We start from the raw sequence: 20,761 nt of genomic DNA, 5'->3' as shown, positions 1-20,761 counted from the left end.
GACCCCCAACCCCACCCCAACCAAGAGTAGAAGGCGGCAGCTGCTCTACTGCTCTACTGATTAGCCCTCCCCTCTGCACAGCACCCAACCAGCACATCTCAAAGGAGGAGCACATCTTCAAGCGCCCCATCAGTACTCAAAGAAGGAGCAGCACTTCTCCATCTTTTGGGTTCTTTAAGCGTCTCTCCAATTAAACATAATTGAAAACTTGAAACGAATGCACATCCATTTATTCATTTCGACATTTAGTCGAGCAACTTGTTTGCCATTCCTTCTGTTTTGCCGTGCATGAATGCACTTTTAGTTTTCAGGCTTCTGGCAGTTGTTTTGGCTGTTCTTGAGCGTAAAATTCGTAAAGAAAAATCTCCGCTTTTTCAGTTCCTGCGGCTCCCTGCCACATACCTCAATCGTAAGCCTGTCAAAGCGGGGGCTTTTTCGATAATTAGCAAAACGCGGCGATGCGGCCTGTACGCGATATTTGGATTATGTATTTTGCATTTGTCGCCTCAGGGTGCCACACAAATGAGTGACAGAGAGGGTGTGAACGGGGAGAGGGAGAAGACAGGCGCTGGGAAAATCTGTATAAAGTTTCCTTAAAGCGTGTCAAAGTAGTCTCAAAATTTAAATTGGTTTTCGATTCTCTTTTTTGGGGAGTGGATTAAAAAAGGCAGCAAAAGCACAGGAAAATCCATACAGAAATTGTGCTTAAATATTTCATTTAAATTAAATCATTTTAAAAATTCACATTTTCCATTTTTAGGAATCTTTCACAGATATAAAGTAATCCTTCAAAGAAATACCATTTTGGGGCATTAAAAGCTGATTCCAGTCAAAGCTTAACTTATTTTCTGGTTATATTTTCGGTTGCCTTTTGTTTTTATGCGCTTTTTCGCTGAAATAACACGAGCAAAAGCCATTGTGGCAGAAAGCAGCAGCAGCAGCAGCAGCAGCTCATGCAATTTCCATGCCACAGAGTGGAACAGAGGCTGCTGCAGCTACCTCTAACATGGATTTTTGATGTACTCTCTCCTCTCGCATTTGCTCCATTTGCTCTTGTGTGGGTCTTTGTTTGGGAGGGGCACGGATGGGTGCTGCCTCTCCGTTTATTTGCCTCCACTTGGTATTTTTTTATGCATTTGCATAAAGCGAAATGTATTTCTATGCTGCTGCTGCTGCTGCTGCTGCTGCCTGGCCTCCTCCTTTGGTTTGCTTTTATTGCACGTTTCCCTTTTTGGCCATTACCGCCACACACAGTTGCATTTTAATGAGCGTCTGGTGATGGGGCGCACCTGGGCGCACGTGTGCAGACTTCTTTCAATCACTGTCTGCCCTGACCCCCTGCCACACTGCCGCCACTTTATCCGTCTGAAGATACCCTGCAGCAGCAGCAGCAGCTGTCCCTTAGTCTGGGGTCGTCTGTTTGTTTGTTTGTTTTGCCAGCGATTTGTTTGTGGATTCAAGTCTCGATGCCCTATGCCCCATGCCCCATGACCCATACCCACCCACCATCATTATAATGGCGCTGAGAACTTGAGCTGGAACTGGAGCTGAAGCAGAACCTAGAATGCCTGACTGATGATTCCTTGCCCTCGTCCTGTCACTTAATTAAAACGTTGAAAAATCAACAAGAAAAAAAAGGAAAGAAATCTCCGCCTCTCCTTTACCATTGTAGGGCATGGTCTGAAGAGAGAGAGAGAGAGGGTGTGGCAAGAGGGGTGGTCTGATTTTATCGCGCTCGCCTTTGGCTGATTGTGCCAATTATGCAACGAAATGCGCTGCTCCGAATCCGAATCGCCCTCAAGTGGTTTATGCACTTTCAAATCATAATAATAAATCCGAAAGGGCGCTCGCGCACCCGCCCATCCCCAACCCCATCAGCAGCAGCAGCTGCACCCACAACAACTAAGTGAGAGAGAGAGAGACTATGAAAGTCGAAGGGATACATACCCTATGGTTGCAGCCGGCATATTTTAGATTAGCTTAAATATCTTATTGTTTTTAGGCAAACTATAGGAAAAAGTAACTGCATCGAAGAGAAACATGCATGAGCTTCGCCTCTCCCTAGTCTTGCAATAAAAATCCAGTCCATTGCTCTCTCAGCAATAACAACAGCATGCACCACCACCTCGGGGCTGAGGCTACGCACTATGGGTACTGTTGAACGCTTTTGTCTCTAATAATTGTAACTTACCTATTCTATCCTTTCTATTATTTTGTCTTTGAATCATTGACTTTTACGAAATCCATTTTTATGCGGCCTTTGTATAGAAGGTTCCCATAGTGCGACTCTCGCTTTGAATAACAAAACACCCACAACAATGCGCCGGCAAATAAGTAAATGACGAAAGAAAACCAACGGCACCTAACTTTTCTGAGTCGCAATTTACCTGTTGGTATCTCTCTCTCTCTCTCGATCGAGCTTCGCTCTCATGCCTAAACCACTCTCTCGGAATTCTTTCTGTCGTTCAATTGTGTTGCTCTCTCAGCAAGAAATGTTCTCGGTCTCTGGTCATGCTTATCAGCAATTGCGATCAGCAAATGCTTGCAAGAAGCAACATGATTCTTTGACTTTTTTGTTGCTTTATTTGCATTGCATCTTCAAATTGACTTTTCGCCGCGACCACTATTTAATTCCCTTGACTTTTTATTTGTTGAATGTATTTAATGATTTTGGAAATGTTACCCTCACCTTTGCATAGCAAACATCTTGGCAAAACCAAAACGCCCACCGAAAGTGTATAATAATGGGAAGCAGCCCAAGCAAGTGCCATTTGGTCTTCTGCCTGAGCGAAAATCATTTAAATTTACGAGAGAGCATTGTGCGCTGCTGCATTTCACGCCCCTGCACTCTTAATCAGCCGGCACAATTTTTCGGGGCATTATACGCTCCATTTCTGGCTATCGCCAAACTTTTCACTGGGAGAATATCCAAAAGAGAACAGAACAAAAAAGAAGCAGTGCCGTTTAGCGGAAAGAGAAGAGGAGCGAAGCGGAGTGGATAAAGAAAGGACTATAAAAGCGAGTTTTAGTTTCCGGCTGTTTAAACTTTAATAAAGTAAACAATCGATTGCATATTTAGTTCACGTTTCATTCGATTTAATAACCACTCATTCATGGGGTAATTCTCACATTTCGGATTTATTCTATAATGCCTGCCCACATGCTCAACCATTCAAACACATAATTATTAATCCATAACTCATTTTTCAGCCCCGCAGCCACGCATGCCATAATAATTCACGGGGCGGATTTGGTGTCCCTAAGCAAAGGTTCAGTGAAATGTAAAATTTTAATTTCCATAAAATTTTATTTGGCATTCGAGTTCTCTTTTTTTCGTTGCGCTGTGTGTGTGTGATGGTGTAATAAGTGTGATTGATTGATCGATGATGTCACTTAAAGGGGCTCAACGAAACAAAGTGCTCGGCTCCGCCGTGCTTCAAACGTGTAAATAAATAAATAAATCAAATGAAAAAATTATTAAATCAACAACGTAAAATAATTAAATCAACATGAATGATTTAACGCGCTACAAATGTGTTGAAATAAAACATAACTGACACATTCAGTGTCAGTGTTTCCCCTCTCATCATTCACCTGCTGCCAGGTCTGGGCCTGGGTCTGTGGCACCTTTCTGCGTTGACAACTGCTGACAGGCCTCCCCTCCACAACAGGACACGACGCATAACGGCAGACAGCCGGTGTGGCTGCTGTCTATGAAATGTTTTGCATACAGAAAAAATGTTGCACAACTAAAACTAAATTAAAAATAAAAAGAATGAGTCAGCCCTGGCTGGACGAATCGATGAATACTCTTCAGAATGATTCAGTCATAGACTTTTGTCATAGCAGCATTCATACCGAATCAATCGAATCACATGCGAATTAAATTCAAGTTTCAATTCAAATCTCCCACAAAGATCGAAATAACTCGGAATATAAATTTTTGTGACTAAAAATTTCATTTTGTGCCATTCATCTGCGCCACAATTCTTTTTCTCCACACAAAATGCTGTAACAAAATATATTTTATGGAATTTTCTCGCGTGCATTTCCTGTATATTTCCCTAAACCACAAATATGGCAGATTCCTCGCTCTATTTGTTTTGTTTCATTTTTTAGCTACACAAAAATGCATTTAAGGGGCGGGGTTATTAAAATGCTATTGACAAACGTTACGCATACCACAGCATGTTGCATGGAAATTGGTTAAAAAAAAAAATATAGGTGAGATAAAGGAAAAGAGGAAAAGCGAGGAAAAGAACGCAAGAGGGCGCGAGAGGGGGACTGAAACGGAGGCAACTTTAATCAATATTGAAGCAGTTTTTGAAGCCAATAAATCATTTCATAATCAATTTTGGCAGAGAGCGAAAGAGCGGAAATTCAAACAAAAAAGGAGAGTAAAAAACAAGAGAGGAATACAAAAGAAGAACCGAGTGGCACACACACAAAAAACTTTTAGCCACCTTTTGCGTCATGTTGTGCCTGTTGCCCCACGCATTCACACACACACCCACATACACACAGAGGGAAGAAGAGGGGACTGTAGGGAAGTACAGTATGCACTGCAATGTGAAGCATACAAAAAAAAATATAAGCAAAAGAAGCAGCAAAAATAATCAACAGATGTTGCCCCACAAACAACAACAGCAACAGCATGAGGATGTCCAGCAGTGCAAAAGGCCAAATATCTGAACCTCTCTCTTTTCCTTTTTCTCTCTCTCTCTCTCTCACTCTTAGGTGTGTGTGTGTGTGTAAGTGAAAAGCGGATGTTGAAAGTTCAGCGCCACTGACAGGACCAGGCAGAGGGGCTGAATCAACAAATGACAGTAGCAGCAGCGGCAGCAGCAACAGAGCGACCAGCGAGCCCCAAAAAGTATGCAATGCGAAAACTTGGAGCGGAAATTAAGTGTGACCTCTTCGCGGGGCTGCTGAACAGTGTTGTTGGAGGGGGGAAATTGGGAGGAGGATTGAGAGAAAAACAAGAAAGAAAGCCTCTGTGCTTTCATTCAACTATTAAATACCCTGCCCGTTCTTTCAGTCACAAACTGCCCCCAAAACTAGTCGTACCCCTTAGATTGGAAGTGCCTGCTAGAGAGGGTATGACGCAACAGCCACCACGCATATCAATGGCCAGCAAACAGCAACCAAGGGACAGGGACGGACACTCGTGCCAAGTGCTGCTCCGACACTCCATTTGCTGTTGCCCCATGCCCCATGCCCCATGCCACATGCCCCCTGCAGCCTGCATCCTTCCACCCATTGGTGATTGTGTTTGCGTGTTGTGATGCGTTCAAAATTGTATTTGCCTAGAATTGTTCGCTGGGATGGGGGACTGGCCTGGGGCGCGGGGGGCTCTATGTGGCATCTGGCATGGGGTTACGCGGATGCAACTTCAAATTGGGGTTCCTTCGCAGCTTGGCGGATTTTTTTCCATTGCATTTGATTTGATGAGTGCGTTGCCAGTCGGCGCGACGCGACGCGATGCGACGCAGCACAGAAACTGCACAGAGATTTCTGTTTGGCAAATAGCCATTGAAACAGAGCCCTACCCTCTCCCTCTCTCTGTATATCGTACATGTATCTATATCTATTGGATGCCCCTTCTCCGATGTAATAAAAACCATGGCCATGCCTTCAAAATACAATAAACTGCGTCCACAAGGGGCAGGCCAATGAATCGAAATTCAATTTGAAAGCAATCAAAAGCAAAAAACAAAAGGAACGAATATTCCAATGAATGTTTGCCCCTCAAACGTTGTTTGTATCTGCTGCTAGTGTATCTGATGGATTGACCTAACCTCCAGTTCTTAAATCAACAAAGGTACTTGCCACACACACACACACACTTGAGGCACGACTGCTTTGCCACACAAATAAACTACGATAAAGTGCCGCAAAGTGCAATGATTAATCAGATTTATTTGTCAGTTTTATTTCGTGCTAAAAGTGTCCAAAGAGAAGTATTTATAAAAGTTTATTAAGCACTAAGTACTACAACAGCGGCGGAGCAGAAGGAGCACACACACACACTCTGGTACAGAGAGGCAGCATCACATTAGAACTTGACCATAAAACACAAGCAAAACAGTTGCCAAGAACAACACAGCAACAAAGAATGGGCCCGGCCGGCCCTCCGTCTTTGGAGCAAGTTGAATGTCCTAAGGGGCAGAGTAAGAGAGACTGCCACAAGCAGCCGCAGGGCAGAACAATGTGGCGTGGGCGAAGGCAGGACACTCTTCACACAGGAAGCAGCAGCAGGAGTAGGAGGAGGAGGAGCTGCTGGCACTGGGCGAAGAAGTACTTACGATGTCTTTAAGTTCAAACATAAAAAACATTGGCGCTTACATTTTTGGCCCCAAAACATACATAAATCCCACCACACACACGCCCAACTCACACAGACACACACACTCAAGTACACACACACACACATTCAAAGAGATTTTGGCCTAAAGGGCAAACATCTGAAGATCTGAGCGGCTGCTGCTGCTGCTTCGGGCCTGACCAGCATATTTAGGCGGATATTTATTGCCCAGAGAGTGACGCGAATGTTGGCCCCATACGAACACAGCTCATGTGGCAACACATGTATGTACACATACGTGTGAGTGGGGGGGAACATGGCTAGAAAAAGTTTCAATTGCCAAATGCATATTGATGGGGCAGCAGCAGACAACAGCAGACAAGGAAAAAAATGGGAGATGAGGCTGCCTCTGGCTTCTGATAAGTGGCAACCAAATGCCAGCCGCAGCTCAGCAACACACAAAAACCCTACAGAAATGTGAGAGGAAAATTTTGGAGTATATTTGGCAACAATAATTTTCTGCTGAATGCTGCTTCAGGGTATAGAATCTATTTTTGGGTATATTTTCTGCACATTTTCTCAGTTTTTAGATCAGTTTTCAGGCTCTGGAGAGCTGTAAGAAACGTCTGCTCATGGGTTTTCCCTAACTGTCATAGACAACAGTGGACACTCATATGGTAGGGTATCCCTCGCATTGTTCTACCCCAAAGCTATTAAAAGAGTTCCTGGCACTCCCACTGCCCCTGACCCTGCCACTGCCACTGCTGCCACATCTGTTGATCCACGGGGGCGTATGAGTAACTTAATAAATTTGACAACAGTGGTGCCTGCACACAACAAAGGATACAAACAAATGGCAGCAAACGTAACGTCCAATGTCCAAATAGCCAACATCCAACAATCCAGAGTTGTCACCAATTTGTGTGTGCTATGCCTGCCCCCCCGCCCAAGCCCCTTGGGTGGACTGCCGCGCGTGTTGCATTTTCAATTTGTTTTCGTGCTCTGCGGCGCGGCTTGTAAACAAAATCCGGCGGAAAATGCGGAACAAGCGACAAGCGTCCGTCTCGTCGCTTACAAAAGTCAAAAGGAAATGCTACTGGCGGCTCTGCGACGCTTTACCCAGCGGGGTCGTTTTGGGTTTCGGTTGTTGTTGCTGTTGTTGGTGTTGGGGCACTTTGACAAGAGCGTGTTAAAGTCAACAGCCGCCCCGCACCACAAACAGCACCCCCTCCTACACTGAACACCGCACTCCCCGCACTCAAATGTGTACAAATTGCCCCAAAATACTGGCTGTTTATTTTCGTTTTGGGTTTGAGCCACAAAAACGTATTCCATTTATGCATTTATATTCCACAAAACAGATCTGGAGAGTCCAACCCCGCCCACTCCCCTCTGTACCACGCCCACATGGAATGTTTAGTTTTAGTTAATATTTTTTTTTTAACATTCTCTGCAGAGACCACAGAAGCGCATTTTGCCTGATTGAAAATACGGAAATTGCAGTCCAAAAAATGTATAAGGAAAATTCAGTAGCAAATACATTTACAGTCTATATATATATATTTTGATATAAAAATTTCACACAGCACAGAGTGCAACAGTGGTCTGCAGCATGCATTAGCCAACACCCCCTGGCCAGGATATAGGATGTGGCCCAGTGCCCGGCTTGAAAGACCAATTAGCAAGGAAAAACTAGAGGAAAACCTTGCCTCACGCAGGCAGGCAGAAACAGCACCGCCGCCTCATTAGGGGATCCTGGTAAAACATTCAGCGCGTTGCCTGCCGTCATTCTGTCATTTGTTACGAGTATTTGCCAAGCGTTTCCACTGTGCAACAATTAGTTAATGGAACTGATTTCTTGCAGCACACAAGCCATTCTCTTTGTGGTATGCATTTTCTGATTAGTTTATTTAAGTTGAAATAAAAAAAATACTTCCCTATATTGTGTGTTAATCAGAGAACTGATCTCTTTCCACTAACGTTTGTCATATATTTTCCTCACTCCCCCCGGGTAGCCACTGGATGAGGAAGAAAAAGTCTGCCTAAACCAAAGATCCCATGACTTGGTGATCGAACATTGAGCCCAGCAAATGACATTCTTCGGCTTCCTCTTCAGTGTTCCGCTTCTATTGGTGGCTCTACTTTCCACATCCGACTTCCACTGCCTTGCCAGTGGAAACACACTTCGGGGGAAAACTCGTGAAAACCGTTGAAAAAAATCCGTACAATTTTTGTGTGTTGCATATTTGCTCAGCGAATGTCCTCCTCACAAAAGCCACCTTTATGCAGCGGCGGAGTACATGCTATTAATGGCAGCAGGCGGCTGCCACTGCCACGCCCACTCAGAAATGCATGCAAGTGTGTGTGTCTGTGTGTGCGTGTGTATCTGTGTGTATAACTAAACATTTACATTTCATTAAAACTAAAAACAACACACAAAGCACTAAGCGACGACACGAAAACGAATACGAATACGAAAAGCAAAACCTATATGCAGAAACAAGATGGAGGAGCAGCAACAGCAGAAGAAGAGAGTGTGAGGATGTGGCATGAGCATTGCGAGACTGCTGAGGTTCAGGCTGAGGCTGAGGCTGTGTGGCAGCAAGCAGGCAGGGCAGACTTCTGAATAGTCATAGTTTTGGGGGCTTGGGCCTTCGTTTTGCACCTGTCCGGGGCACACGTTGAGTGCCACTCGAGGAGCGCTCCAACTGCCTCTGCTGCAGCTGCTGCTGCTGCTGCTTCTGCTGCTTCTGCTGCTTGTGCGGTGAGCTCTGGGATGATGTGTGTGGCCTGCATCTGTATCTGTAACTCTGTAGCCGTCTGTCTGTTGCATCATCTAACCCTTCTCATACTTAAAAACTCGACATTTTTCACTCAACGAGAGCTTTTCTACATAACAGGGCAACAAAAAAAAAAGTGTACTGTACAGCGTGCAACACCAACAACAATGCTGCCACATGCCCTGTGCCGGCTCAACGCAAAAGTTGGCCAGGGAATGTGGTACATTTGGGGTGGCAGGCGAGGGGCAGCAGACGGCAGCAGAGGGGCACACGAGAGGCACACGAGAGAGTAGCGAAATAAATAGTATATTTTAGACGGAGTGCCACTCATGAAAATTGCAAAAAAACACGGGTCGAGAGTCCTGCCACACAACACAGTACAGTCCGTTCTGTGCCTACTGCTGTTGCTGTTGCTGCCCCTACGAGTGCCAGTCAAATATGAATTGCCCTGGACCGTGTTGCATGCCCCTTGCTTACTTGCCTGCCTGCTGACTCTTGCAGCATAATAACAAGAAGTTATTGTGCTCCTCTGTCTACATGCAACTGCCTGCAACAAAGCGCAATGCCCCGCGCCCCGTGCCCCGTGCCCCGTGCATCCCAGAGGTTACAGCCCATTGTTGCGGCGCGTTTTCTGCTGCCGCTTGCAACAAATTTCAGGGGAAAGCAAAGCTCGAGGAAAAATGAAGCCTAATTGCAGAGAGCTCATGTTTAGCCGCTTCCTCTCCATTCAATTAAATGGAATGTGCCACACACACACATGCCTCACATGCCACCAAAAATAAAAATGAAAGAATGGTACTATAATCATGGCAACATTTCATAAATGGATCCTGGGAGCCACAAATTCTGGTGCTTCTGCTGCTGCTGCTGCTGCTCCTTCCACAAATGTTTAATTAAAAATTAAAGCAGCTTCTGTTTGCTTTCAGTTCTGCTGCATGCAGCAGTGGCATGTAGCTACAGCAGCAGCAAACAAAATGCAATTTGTTCTAGTTTTACGTTTTTACTCTTTTTACTTTGTTGCCTTTGTTGCTGCTACTTTACCGCTTTTCATGTGTTTTACTATGGGGAAAAAAGGTTTTCCAGATGCTCTTATAAAATAGGCATCGATGTGAGGCAGAAAATTACATTTTTTGCCTATAGAAACTCTCTTTATTCCTCATCAAAATAATTCATACGAAGGAATCTAAGGAAATCTATGGAAAATCGCTTGGAAAATTAAGACAAATTTTTGCATTTTTCTGCTAAATGTTTCCTGAAGGATATCCTATAGATTTCCTTTTTAATTTCCGCCAAAATCCCCTTAGAAAAATCCTTAATCCCGCGAAATGGAAGGGTATCCAATAAGAAAAGTGTCAAGGGCCCCACGCCCTCCTGCCTTGTGGCAGCCACTTAGCAGCCAATAAATTGTAATACGACACGAGACGCGAGCTCTGCTTGCCAATGCCACATGCAGCAGCGGCAGCAGCAGCAGCCATACTACACTTTTCCTTGGGAAATGGAAAATTAATTTTCAAACGATTTCATTTGTCGACGCCTTCCGATTTCTGCACCCCCGTGCCACATTCTGAGGCACATTTCTTGGGCAAAAGTGTCGCCTTGCCTCGCCTCGCCTCGCCTCAGCTTTCTTTCATTTATTTTGCTTTATTCCGCGCCCTGCAGATCGCATGCCACGCCCATTGCTGCTGCTGCTGCTGCTTCAGCATACAAGTGGCAAATAAATTCATTAGTGGCACAAATTAGTTGCATGCAACAGCAGCCCAAAGGAGCCACGGTCAGAGCTTGTACGAGGTTTCAGCTGATTCCAGCAGCTCCCATTCGAAGTCGTAGTGCCATTCCCCCTCTCTCTCTCTCTGTCTCTCTCTCTCTCTCTCTCTGGAATCCCCTTTTGAACGCAAAAGGACACAAAAGTGCTTTTAATTTCAATTAAGTTTGCCACTTCCATTGCCTGCAACACTTGCAGCTGCAGCTGCAACTGCAGCGCCTGCTGCCTCTACCACCCTCTCTTTGTGTCCCTTTCTCTGTGGGTGTGTGTCGTGTGCTTTCTGCTGACTCAGGGGCACATTTAAAGCCCATTTAAGCGCTCGTTTCGCTTCTCCATTTAGCCTGGGAGCCTGATTAAGAAATCAAAGTATTTGTCAGATACTTAATCTATCGTCAGACGTTACAGTTGTTTAAACAGTCAAAAGGAAAATGCAAGTAGATGTAAGGGAAAAACACTGCAAGAAAATGCGTTTAACTGCACTGAACTGTAATCGGTGAAGGGGCATTACTCGCATGGAATCATGATTGAGGGATGTCTCTACGCACACTTGAAACAGTTCCCTCAGTTCTGTGGAGCGTACCTTTGCTGGTAAACCGTAAACAGACCCGAAAACAAGCGTCACACCCAAAGGCAGGCAGGCAGCAGCCGCCAAAACAATCAACAGGGAAATTACAAACATGTGTACCGTTCCCCAACACACCGCCGCACTGCCACCTTTACACTCTACCCTGCGCCCCCTGGCGCTCCACTGTATCTTTCTTCCCTTCTGCCAATTTCTTCCGCTCTTTTCTTCTGCCTGCTTTTCTCCCTTTATTCCGTATACATATGCATATTTGTGTTGCGCTTCCTTTTCCGCTTCCACACAAAATAAAATAAGGCGGAAAAACCCCACGAAAATATTTAACAAATATGTGTGTGTGTAGGCGTGGCAGTCACGTCCCTCCTGCTGCTGTTGCTGCTGTTAAAATGTACTTTAAAAATCACTTAACGCATTTAGCATTGATTTTCTAGCCATCGTTTTATCTCCTCTTACGCTTTATTTATTTCGCAATATTTTTCGCCATGGATTACCCTGCTGCCACACACCATGTCCCCATGCCACAACCACAGCGTACAGCGTACAGTCTGACACATATGACTGATCAAAAGCATCTTTGAAGCAACAAACACATCATTCACGGCCCATTAGAAAACTGTTATTAAATTCAATTGAATTTTTGTTCCTTTTTTTTGTTGTAGCCGAATTTGTGTCTTTATTTTTGTTTTATGTAGAACCAAAATGAAATTTCGAAATTTTAATGAGCAATCAACGAGAGGAAAAAGGAAAAAAAAAACCGGAAAATAATAAACGTAAATGGAACCCCACGCAGGACTCTGAGGCTCCTAGGACTCCTCTGCGCAGACAGAAAATAGACTCCTGGAGAAAAAACAAAAGCAAACAAAATCCCCCTGAGAATGTTTAAAGTAAATTCAAATTTAATTAGAATTTTTTAGGTTTATTTTTTTTTCGTTTTTTGGGTATTGTTTTTTGGGTATTTCCTCATTCAAGTCTTAGGATTGGGGGTGGAAGAGTGAGTGGGGGGACATCACGCCCCAGTGGACTAAATGTAAATGAAAATTGACGCAGACGCAAGTTTATTAAAATGGGATTTGCATAAGCATATAGAAGTGTGTGGTAGGGGGGCTGAGGGGGGTTGCTTGGGCAGCCAATGAATATTTTTTGGAGGGAAAAACTCCCTGCTGTGGGGCAAAAAGTGTGTGGCATCTGTGGCAATGAAAATGTCACAAAAGTCAGAAGCGAGAAGGCATTAATTTTTCTCCGTTTCCATTTGGGGAAACTCAATTAAAAGTGAACCCTGAACTCTTCTGACCCTCTCAACAGGTGACAAAAAAGCAAAAGGAATGAGCCCATTAGCTGGGTCATCAAGTTGGTCAAGTGTTTTGGGCCCCAAGTGGCAACGGGGTTGCCCATTCCGATATTGATCTCTTGAGAGATCCATTAAGGTACTCCACTTCACTCCACTTCGCATTCCATTCGCTCTCCCTTGCTGATTATAAGTGCCTTCTTTTTCCTTTAATTTCCGTTTTTTTCGGAGGGGAATAAATTACAACAAATTTTGCATCTCATTCCGAGCAGAGGCAGCAGCAGCCGGACGGAGAATTATCAGTGCTTTTCCACTAGCCATAGAAATTCTAAAATGGCTTCAACGCCATTCAACAACTGCTGACAACAACCTGTGATATTCACCGTATTATATGCTTCAGCAGAAAGAGAGAGAGACAGAAGGAGAATGAGAGCAAAGGCAATGAGTGTGGTGTGGTACGGTGTGGCATGCGGTTCAATCAATGCCCCTTTGGCGCTTTTTAATTGCTTAGCCGATGCACACAGAAAGGAGTGTGTGTCAGGCAACAATTGCCAGCAGCTGCACCATCCGATATCCGCTTCGAAGAATCAATTGAAAAGCCACTGAAAAGGGCCAAAATACAGCATAAATTGACGTTGATCCACCAGCTAACAAAAAAGAGAGAGAGAGGGAGCGAGGCAAAGCGGCAGCAACAGAATGAAATATAAAACCAAAGTTAAAAAAAAAACTCGAAATTGAAAATTGTTGTCAACGTAAATTGAGAATAATTATATTTAATTACACGAATGCAAGTGCATGCAGCAACCGTTGCAACGGTATGCGGCAGGGAAATGTGTCATGCGAAAGTCAGGCCAGGAAGAAAAGTTTATTTGAGCGGGGCAGCGAGGAGAGTGCAAAGTGCGAGTGCGAGTGAGATTGCGATTGCACATAAAAAATGCATTAAGCAAAACAACATTAAAATTAACTTAAATGCCATATGCGAGTAGATTGCATTTGACATAAATAACCCAAAAATTATGTACAGTAAACCAGAACTTTGACCGGCTCTAAATTCTATAAAGGAAATGGCGCTAACGGAACCATTCAAAAAAATGTATTAAAAAATACCATTTAAAATAAAATTAAAATAAATAAAATAATAATAAAATAGACAAAAAAATTGCGCATAATTCACATAATTACCAACAATAAAAGTTATACCTAAAAATACCCTGTATTGCCAATTTATGTAAAAAAAATAATCACTACCTTATATCTAGAATGATTTTTAAGACGAAAAGGATACAAAGCTTCCATAGTGCGTGATCTTTGAGTCGAATGTGGGTGCATTAATGTGGTTGTTGGTGCTGAGAGAGCGTAGAAAAAACGACCGAAAACATTGCAGAGAGAGCAGCAGATCAAGAGATAAGACAACTGCGACTTCACTGCGATCAAAACGAAAGAGAAGAGTGGGTCGTCATTTGTGGCTGGTTGTTCGATGGAAGTGGAGAGAGAGGGAGAGGGTTTGAGGTAATTTTGATGAGAGAGCGACCGGCTAATACAAAATTAATTAATATTTGAAACTAGATTTGTTTGCAGATGCCTATAAATGTTTTTAGCATTAGATAAATATTTGTGTTGTTGTGGAAATATGCAAAATTAATTGGAATTTGTTTGTAGTTACATGGGATTTGTACGGTCATACGATATGGGCCAAAACCAAAGCACAAAGCACAACAATCCCACATATATCCCCCATCTAAGCCACAACATCATCAAATGAATCTAATTTCACACAAAAATAATCATTGCAAGGCTGCTGCTCTCATGCTGCTTCACTCCTCTAATTGCCACTCGATGTGGCACGATGTACGACAGAGAGAGAGAGAGAGAGAGATCAAATTTAAATGTAAATTAATATTTCTACCTTTAACCAGTCTACCATCTGCCTCCTGCCCTCCTGCTCTGCCGAATCTGAGCTGCAAATTTGCTTCATTTACATATTTCAGGTACACTCGTATCTTACAGATACTTTCCCCTCTCCCCACTGCCGCTGTTGGAGTTTGCAATACAAACTAATCATTTCCATCAATAATTCAAATTGCATGAAGCCAGCGGCCGCCTCCTGTCTGTCACCCACTAATTAACGATAAGTCCATTTGTATCTGAACTTTGAACTGAACTGCGAACCCGAGTCAGGAGTCTATTCTCGAATTTCACAGAAATTTCCTTGTTTGCCAAAAATTCGATGCTAAAAAGTACATTTGTTTGCTCAATTTTCATTTCGTTTCATTTTCGGAAATTTGTGGCAAATATTTGACAATGCAATGCGCAAATTGCCGTTGGGTGTCCTGTCTGCCACAACAAAGTACATAAAATATTTTCGGGGGATGGGGTTCAAAGGGAAAAACGGAAATTGTTTGATTTGTTTGGGGAAAATGCTAAAGGAAAACGATTTTTCCACATTATTTATTAAGATTTTAATCAAATAGTGGAAAAATTTATTTATTAAAGCATACTTATATTTGTGTTTCTTTCTAATGAAAAGATTTTCGAATAGAAAATTTATAGATATTTAAATTCTTTATATTTCTTCAAACTTCTATTCCTGTTTGGTAGATATCTATCCTAAAATCAATAGATTTTAATGCATACATCATCTACTTATATGTATATGTTCATATTTATCCATGCTCTGTCTAGTCTCATTTTGTAAATTGATTACATATATATTTTCATTCAATTTACCCATCAAATTATCTCTCAATCTTACCGCAAACTCAATTATTTCCTAGTTAATTTTCTCCTTCCACGAAAACCACCCATTCCCGCCCCAAACTAAATCACAGACTGATTAACCTTTCAATCGAGTTACCGAAGAACACTCTCTCTCTCACCTTAACGATTGACTGAACTGTTGCTGCTCTACTTTTGGCCAACAAACTTCACGGTGGCAAGTTCTTCTACTTTTTGATCACTGTGTCACTTACCCGGGAAAAACTTTCGCTGCAGCGATGAGACAGAGGGAGAGCAACAAATCCGCCGCAGAAACTCACACGCAGCGAGAACTCACTTCAAAGTGCAAATTAGTTTTGGCTTTTTCCTTAGGTTTTTTTCTTTTTTCACTCGTTTTTTTTTCTTCTTTGGTTTGGTTTTGCTTGTCTGTTTTAGTCACGTTCTAAACTCTTTTCGGCTCTGGCTCAATAAATTAGCAGGAGTCCCCAAATCCTGTGGCAATGGGTGATGTCCTTTTTTTCACACACACACACACACACCACAGAGGAGGTGGAAGCGCGGCTGAGTATTAAAAACTCATTAAGCGAACCGTCGCAGGAGTCTTGTGAGTCGTTGAGTCTGTGCTATTCTCTATGCTTTTTATGCTCTTTTTTTAATTTATGCAAATATCGACCGCAACATACACAAACGCACACACATATGCAAACCGGAAGTCAGCGGAGAAGAGGCTCTTCCTTCGTTGGAGCTGCCAAAAAGTGTGCTACGTCTCTCCTTCCTCTTTCCTTTCCTTTCCTTTCCTTTCCGTTCCTTTCCTCTTTCCTTCGTTCGTTTTTTCTGGCGAAAGTAAATCGAATGTCAACCGCACACAGACGCACACACACACATGCAAGTAGAACACTTAATCAAAAGCACACACACACACACACAGGACAAGAGGAGGTGTGTGCGAGTGTGGGAGGGCACTGTCTCCTGTCAGAAACACACGTGCGATACGTGACCTAGCCCAAGCGTTAAATTCACGCGCCAATGTTCATTCCCGTTCGGATTTGACTTTGCTTCTCAGTTCTCAGAGACCTTGCCTCATACACAGTTTGTGGCGCTTTGCTTTTGGCTTGACTCTGCCTCTGGATTTTGCTTAAGGACGAGATTCCTGTAGAAAGATTCACCCACACAGATACACACAGACACATATACACACGTGTCGACCAAATTCGCTTAGGACAAACTGACGACTGATTCTGTGCCACACGGCGCTGGCCAGCAAGTTGGCCAAAAACTTCGTTCTGGCAGTGGCTGAGGCAGGCACTCGGAGTAGCCGCAGCAGCAGCAGCAGCAGCAGCGGCAATCATCGTTTTCGCTTCGTGGCCGTCGGTGGCCCATCCTCGTGCCTGGGAGCCGATGGGCTCCCACTGCTCCTCCAGTGGCCAAAGAGAGCACGCAAGCGAAAGAGAGAGCGCGTAAGAGAGCGCAGCATGTTCCATTTGCCAAACGTTCCGCCGCGCGCGAGAAGCGCAACTAGTTTTGAGGCCGACGCGTCGGCTGGAAGGCACAACCGAATGTGTGACATTGGAAGAGTGGCTCCCCCCAGTTGAGTGAACGCGAATTTTCCGCATGTCCCACAGCATTTCTTTTATATCGCCCTCTAGATAAAAACCGCCCGTCCGTTTTGTTTGCCCAATTAAATGCCACATATGTCATATGCACAAGCATCCCCACAGCCTCCAACTCCAGCCCCAGGAGCCCCACTCGCTATCTCCCTTTTTTTATTCGCTCAATGCAGTTTTTTAATTAATCATTAATAGGAGCCACGCTTGGGTGGAAGCTAAAGCAGACGGCAGGCCCCTCCTCGCCATACGGAATCCAAAATTGCAATTGCCCTCTGCCCCAACAGTGCCTTTGATATGTCCGCGTACGCGGCTGGCACTGGCTCTGGCTCCAGCCGCAATTAGCAAGCGGCACAGTCCCACAATTACAGGCCTGGTCCCAGCAGCAACAGTGAAAAACACAACCAGATCACGTACCCCATGGTATCCCCCATGGGTCGTGGAAATGGCTGAAATGCAAAGAATTCCAAAAACAAGTGAGACGACATTCCGGCTATAAAATCTGTATGGATTTAGCTTTTAGCGTTTCCAAGATCTCAACGTAGAAACAATGTTTCTGTTTCTTTTTCTGGAAAATACAAATTTATAATTTCAGGAAGCAGTATTTTTCCTTTTCTTTTAGCTTCTGCTGCAAGCGCACAGAGTCAACAGAGGTCGGGGCCTCTGTCTGCGACCTCTGTGCAACTACAGCGCCACTCTACGCCACATACATAGCCCCTGCCACATGGCCGGATGGTGGAAGTGCAGTAGTAAATACAATTTACTTCACTCGGTCGCACACATTCCGGTTCCGCATAATTTTATTGGCCCCTGCCTGCCTGCCTGCTTGTCTGCCTGCCTGGCAGTGCAATGAGATGCGTTTCGTTGACTTCGATGACAGCAAACAGAATCAACAGTCCCTCAGCAGCGACAGAGGCGGCGGCAGCTCCAGCTCCCTGCTCCCTGCTCCCTGCTCCCTGCGCTGCGTCTCTCCATTCTAATGAGATATGGCCGAGGGCGTGGGGGCATGGCATGCATTTTTCCAACAGTCCCCCAACATTTGCAAACAGCGAACGGATGGGCCCAACCATATGCCAGATGCCATATGCCATGCCATAGCGATCCCTGCCGCCAGTGCCCGAAGGCACTTATGTTTTGCATATGAAATCGTGCACATAATCAGCTGGGACATCGGGAAGTCAGCCGCCGCCTCGATCCCTGGTCGGGACGAGTGGGACGATTGGGACGATTGGGCGGTTGGGGTCGCGGCTCGGTGTGCGATTGCAGGAATGCTAATTAGGCGTAATTCGCATAAAATTCGCAAACAGTGGCTGTCACTGGCCCTGCCATCGGGAGTTGCTCTCCATTGAAATTGTCCCCAAAGCGGAGGAGCAACTTTTGATAATGTACTCCGGGTACGGCACTCCAAAAGGCATCACTCTGCATGCCCAGTGGCTTTAATTTCTGCCAGTGTTGGGTTTCACTTTTGATAACATTTGCTATACAAGAGATTATTGATAAGAACAACACAAGATTCCCATAATCAAAAACCCTACACTGAGAAGAAACTTAACAGCGTGCTCTTAAGATTAAGAAGAAAGCAGTTTCAAAAGAGTAAAGAAAAAACAGCAAAGATCAACTCTTTTTTGCTCTCATACCTTAGGCGACGATTCCGCGTTTACGTAAGACGAAGAAACGCGACCGAGACACTACGTAAGTGCGTGACGATTTCAAACAAACAGAGCCAAACGTATACGGGACTGGGAGACTTTTCTAGCACTAACAAAATATATGATACACTTTTCACATTACAATTACCTCACTTCCCCACGCTGTTACGTACAATCCGGTTTCTTCTTTCGATTTAACCACAGAATCGGATTCTCCTGAGGGTTTCGCTCGGTTTGTTCTGCCCTCTCCTACTCCTCGCGAGCATGTATTTCTCCTCTTGAATGTTTGTTGGAGTAGAATGGTGGGTAAATGAAGTGGAGTGGAGTGAGAGAGGGTAAAAGTGATGTTGCCTGCACATTTCCTATTGAATACCAAATAAATAAGATCTTATTAATCAGCTCTGTTTATTGAGTATGTATTCCCCTAGCCGAAGTGCATATTATCTTGGTATAATCCTTTCCAGGTTGCTCACGGTAATTAAACACTAAATTCATCAACGGAATTCCCCCAACAGAGTCGCGTTTCGGGGAGCATTTATCAGATTCGAATTGAGTTTGGTCATAGTTTCCACAAGACAGTGGGTGGAAGGGGGGCCATGATTTACTTGACGCAAGTACTCAGCACTCCCTGCCACTACCACCCAACACCACCGGGGGCGGAGGGGCAACTATTGTTAACTACTTTGGGGCAAAAACGATTCCTTGGCCGCTTCCTTCCTGGGAGGCGACCGCGCTGAAAGGATTTCAATGTCAAACCGCAGCTGTTATCCTGCCGTGGGACGCGACTTGGGACGGATGGTCCATTACATTAAACCCACGGGCTGCGCATCAAGTTTTCCCGGGGAGGCACGGCGACCACAAAAGCGACGAAAATGAAAATTCATGAAAGTTTATCCACCGCCGCACTCCAATGGAGATGTTCGGCTCCACTTTTGTGGTCAATTAACGGCCGTTCGCCAGCCTCAAGTTTGTTTTTGTCGTAATGAATTTAAATGACCCACTGCGGCGGCCGCCATCAAGTGGCACAAAGTGTTTTCCAACAGAGAGAACGAAGCGGAAGGACAGCCAGCCGACTGACTAGTCAGCGATTCCCCCTCCCAAACAGCTTCCAGCCACCAACAAGCCTCCAGTCCGCATTCAGACAGACGGTCCTGCCCCAAGCGGCAATGCCTTAAGTCCCTGGCCCCCAGGACCGCACACATTGTGACAGCACCTGTCGCCGAAAAATTTTCAACAATTTAGCTAATGACTTAGCCATGGAGGCGGATACGAAGTGAAGCAGGGCCAAGTCTGTGTGTAAATACAAAATTAATTATATGCCATGCAGAGAAATTAATCAACCAAAACCAGCCACACTTTCCCGCTGAACTGAACTCTATTTAACCCCAAAAACAAGACCAAACAACCGCCGACACCGCCCCCCCAAAAACCCGCTCAGGTGTGAGCCAAAGTCCTGCCCAGCTGGCGGCCATTTAATTAATCACACTCAACACTTAACAGAAGTCTGGGCCAGTACCTGGACTTGGGCTCGAGCTTGGGCATCGCGAGTGGTTTTGAGAGTGGGGAAGAGTTAAGATGCCTAGCATCCCAATTTTTAACAATAAATAAAAGTTATCTTCTTTTTGACATATTAGCTTTTCCTTTTTTTTTTTCTTAAACAAATCTTTTTTTTCCACAGTTTTACAGTAAAAATTACATTTTAAAATTGTTTTGATTTTTTTTTTAATTTAGCTGGCATTAATTAAATATTTAACTGGTAAAAATTTAAGAAGAGCTTTTAATTTTTGTTGTTTTTTCCCCTATTAAATGTTAAAAAAATACCATATGAAAATTAAAAAAAATTTACTTGAAAAACAGAAAAAAAATACTGCAAAAAAAACGTACACCATAAAAACAAAAAAAAAACGTTTAGCTTTTTTTGCTAAACGTTTTTTTTTGTTTTTATGGGTTAAAAACTTGGCGCCATCTACAGGGGCATTTTGGTAGCAATCAGATTTTGCCACCTGGAATTCAATAAAACACCTGAAACTTGGTTTTTATAGCAAGTGGCTCTCCATGATGTCATACTAGGTAGCCGCCATA

At 44.1% G+C, this 20,761-nt stretch overlaps 1 protein-coding gene across 1 annotated transcript in view; it reads right to left on the bottom strand.

The window, feature by feature from the left end:
• LOC111064836 (connectin) overlaps positions 1-15,959 on the bottom strand; it is a 143,127-nt gene extending 127,168 nt beyond the window's left edge. The window contains exon 1 of the mRNA XM_041594061.1: positions 15,681-15,959. The gene's annotated coding sequence lies outside the window, so the exon portion shown is untranslated. The remainder of the gene's footprint in view (positions 1-15,680) is intronic.
• Positions 15,960-20,761: the final 4,802 nt, after the last annotated feature.

Source organism: Drosophila obscura, unplaced genomic scaffold (genome assembly GCF_018151105.1).
Source record: "Drosophila obscura isolate BZ-5 IFL unplaced genomic scaffold, ASM1815110v1 contig_208, whole genome shotgun sequence".
Lineage (NCBI taxonomy): Eukaryota > Metazoa > Arthropoda > Insecta > Diptera > Drosophilidae > Drosophila > Drosophila obscura.
Note: the sequence above shows the minus strand (reverse complement) of the source record. Positions and strands in the feature narration are given on the sequence as shown.